The sequence below is a fragment of the Orycteropus afer genome, unplaced genomic scaffold (assembly GCF_000298275.1).
Source record: "Orycteropus afer afer isolate SDZICR_OR568_19922 unplaced genomic scaffold, OryAfe1.0 scaffold00602, whole genome shotgun sequence".
Lineage (NCBI taxonomy): Eukaryota > Metazoa > Chordata > Mammalia > Tubulidentata > Orycteropodidae > Orycteropus > Orycteropus afer.
Genome location: NW_006922189.1, coordinates 1,128,577 through 1,132,351, shown reverse-complemented (window position 1 = coordinate 1,132,351; position 3,775 = coordinate 1,128,577).

Sequence of the window (3,775 nt, the reverse complement as noted above, 5' to 3'; positions counted from 1 at the left end):
ATTCACTAGTTGACAGCACTTATACACTCACCACCTGTCTTCTTCCTATTGTCACCCTCTTATATGTCCTTGCTGACCCTGGCAAACAGAGCCTGTTCTTAGGTCCCTGGAATCCAAATGAGAATGCTATCACTTTAAATTTCCAAAATGGCTGCCACTTGTAAACATTCAAAATGGCTGTGCCCTCCAGAAAGCAGAAAGTCCACAGCTCAGGTTGTCTTCCTCCTTGCTATTTCCCTGCCTATTCATAGGCCACCAGAGCAATTGTTCCTGAAGCCCTTGGTGACCAAGACTGATCTTTTGGTCAATTCTCAGGTCCCAACACCACTTGGAAATATTCAGGCTGTTGGTCTCATCAGAGCAGCTGACAGTCTGCAGCTCCAACCATCTCTGTACTCATTGTTTTCATTCAGGTTTTTCCACAAGTTGGCGCCTAATCCACTTCTGTATAGTTGCTTTCAAAGCTCAGGGTCTTGGGATTATCTTCTGTATCTCTGTCAATTGTTTTTTCTTTTCTTGTTGAAGAGGGTCTGTGTTGCTTGTCTGCCTATTTCTCCATCTTCAAGAGTATCTGTCTGATGTCTTGACTGTTGCTTCCATTTTTGTGGATTGTAGAACCAAGTAATATGAAATTCTTGACAACTTTAATCTTTTTTCCATCCACTCTGAAGATGTTTGTTGGACCAGTTGTGAGGACTTTTGTTTTCTTTATATTGATGTGTAATCCATACTACAGAATATAGTCTTTAATCCTCATCAGCAAGAGCTTCAAGTCATCCTCACTTTCAGCAAGCAAAGTCATGTCATCTGCATGTCACAGTTTGTTAATGAGTCTTTGCCAATCCAGATGCCATGTTCTTTTACATATAATCCAGATTCTCAGATTATTTGCTCAACCTACAAATTGAATAAGTATGGTGAAAAGTTATAACCTTAATATACTCTTGTCTTGATTTTGAACCATACAATATCCTTGTTCTGTTCAAATGATAACCTCCTGGTCTATGTACAGCTTTCTTATGAGTATGATTAAGTGTTCTGGAATTCTCATTCTTCTCAATGTTATCCACAATTTGTTAGGATCCACACAATTGAATGCCTTTGAATAGTCAATAAAACACAAGTGAGCTTCTTTCTCATATTCTTTGCTTTCAGCCAAGGTCCATTTAATATCAGCAATGATAGCTCTCATTCTACATCCTCTTTTGAAACCAACAAGCATTTCTGGATGTTCTCTGTCAATATACTGTTGCAATTGTTTTTAATTATCTTCAGTCAGATTTTACTTGTGTGTGATATTAATGATATTGTTTGATAATTTCCACATTCTGTGGGATTACCTTCCTCTGGAATAGGTACAAATAAGGATCTCCTTCAGTCAGTTGGCCAGGTAATTATCTCCTAAGTCTCTTGGCATAGCTAAGTGAGTGTCTCCAGTGAGGCATACATTTGTTGAAACATCTCAATTGGTATCCTGCCAATTCCCAGAGCCTTGTTTTTCAATGGTTCATTCAGTGGAGCTTCATCTTCTTCCTTCAGTACCACTGGTTCTTGATCATATGCCTTGATCATCCTGAAATGGATGATCATCTACCAATTCTTTTTAGGATACAGACTCTGTGTATTCCATCTTCTTTTGATGTTCCCTGAATCATTCAAAATATTGCCAATGGAATTTTTCAATACTAAAATTCGAGGCTTAAATGTTTCCTCAGTTATTTCAGCTTGAGAAATGCCACATGTGTTCTTCCCTTTTGGTTTTCTAATGCCGGGTCTTAGCACATTTCACTCTAATAATTGACTTTGTCTTCTTGAGCTGCTCTTTGAAATCTGTTCAGCAATTTTATCCTGATGATTATTCCATTTGCTTTAGCTACCTTCCATTCAAGGGCAAGTTTCAGAGTCTCTTCTGACATCCATTTTGATCTTTTCTTCCTTACCTGTCTTTTTAATGACCTTTTGTTTTCTTCGTGGATGATGTTTTGATGTCATCCCATAATTCCTCTGGATTTTGGTAATTGGTGTTCAGTGTATCAAATCTATTCTTTAGATAGTCTCTAAATTCAGGAAGGATATAATCAATGTCATGTTTTGGCTCTCATGGACTTCTTTTAATTGTCTTCAGCTTCAACTTGAACTTGTAACTTGATCCTTTCTAGATAAGATTTGCAAGTATTTTGTTTTTCATTCTTCATTGCAGAGGAAGTTTATTCTCATCAAATATCTCACAGGTTTTCCTTACGGGATGTGTTTTTAGATAACATAATTTGAATTTTTAGACTACTTTTAGACAGCAGGAATGTCACCAATAATTTGAAACTTCCCTTTTCAATTAATAGCTTTAAGGGCAGTGGTTGATTTGGTGTAAAGTGTTAAGAAATTTGTCAATTTTTCACACAATAAACATAGATGATTATTGACAACTTACTTTTTGACTCTGTGATTGATCTGTAGTATATAATAAAGGTACTATTAGATTCAGCCTGAGATTAAAGAATTATACAATGCAATATTAGTTTTGTTGTATTTTATCATAAAACATTTGACCTTACAGTACTTTTACATATTTATTTAATAGAGTGGTGGTACACATTTTAAGAACAATATAGCATAGCATAAGGTATTTTTTTTTCAATTGAATAATTTTGCCCTTAAAATTCTAAAATGAAACTTCTTATCTGTGTTGGTAGCTGTAGTAGTTAAGGTTGCGTGTCAGCTTTGCTGCGCCTGGTTTTGAGTGCCTTTTGTTGTTGTTGTTGTTGTTAAGTGCCGTCGAGTCGTTTCTTACTCATAGCGACCCCATGCACAGCAGAATGAAACACTGCCCGATCCCGCGCCAGGCCCACAATCCCTGCTATACTTGATCCCATCATCGCAGCCACTGTGTCAATCCATCTCGTTGAAGGCCTCCCCCTCTTTCGTCGACCCTCCACCCTACCAAGCATGACATCCTTCTCCAGGGAATGGTCCCTTCTTACAACATGACCAAAATAGGTGAGACGAAGTCTTGCCATTCTTGCTTCCAACAAATGCCTAGGTAACTGGATATAGTTACTCCCCATGATGAGACTGTTAAACAAATCCATGGTGGAATTTGCTGTAAGCAGCTAAGTAGCTGATTTAAGGATGTTGTCAGATTCCAGTATGTAAAATGAAGGTTTAAGAAAGATCTCTAGCTTTTTGACATATTTGGATATTGGATTTAGCCAAGTCTCCATTCAGCAGATTGCAACTTTGTCTGCTGAGCTTGGAATTGTCTCTTGACTTGCACTGGTGGCCTGCTGGGGTTGTTTGATAACCTTGGAACTGTGCCATTTTGCTTTTTGATGTTGGGTTAGTTATTCTCAACAGCAAGTAGCTGCCTGAGATAAGAGATGTTTCTAGTCCAGTGGGCCAGAAGCAAGAGGTATAGCAGAAGCATAAAGTCGAGTGTCCTTCACCCAGCTCCTAGAACTGACATGTTTGGATTTCTACTCTCCTAAACTGTAAGACAATAAATCCCTGGATGTTCATGCCATCCACTGGTGGTATTTCTGTTATATCAACACTACATAACCAAAACAGTAGCCATTAATTATATAGTGGGATATTCATTCTACTTTCTGCCTTATTTGGTAAGATTGAAAAAAAAAAAAAAGTCACCACCAAGAGAGAATATTAGAAATTAATTGGAATTGCTAATTTCAACTTAATTTGTATAAAAGAATAAATGCTAATTTTTATGGTGTCTAACATTAATCAAATACAAGGTATAGTGAAGAAAATATATTGAAAA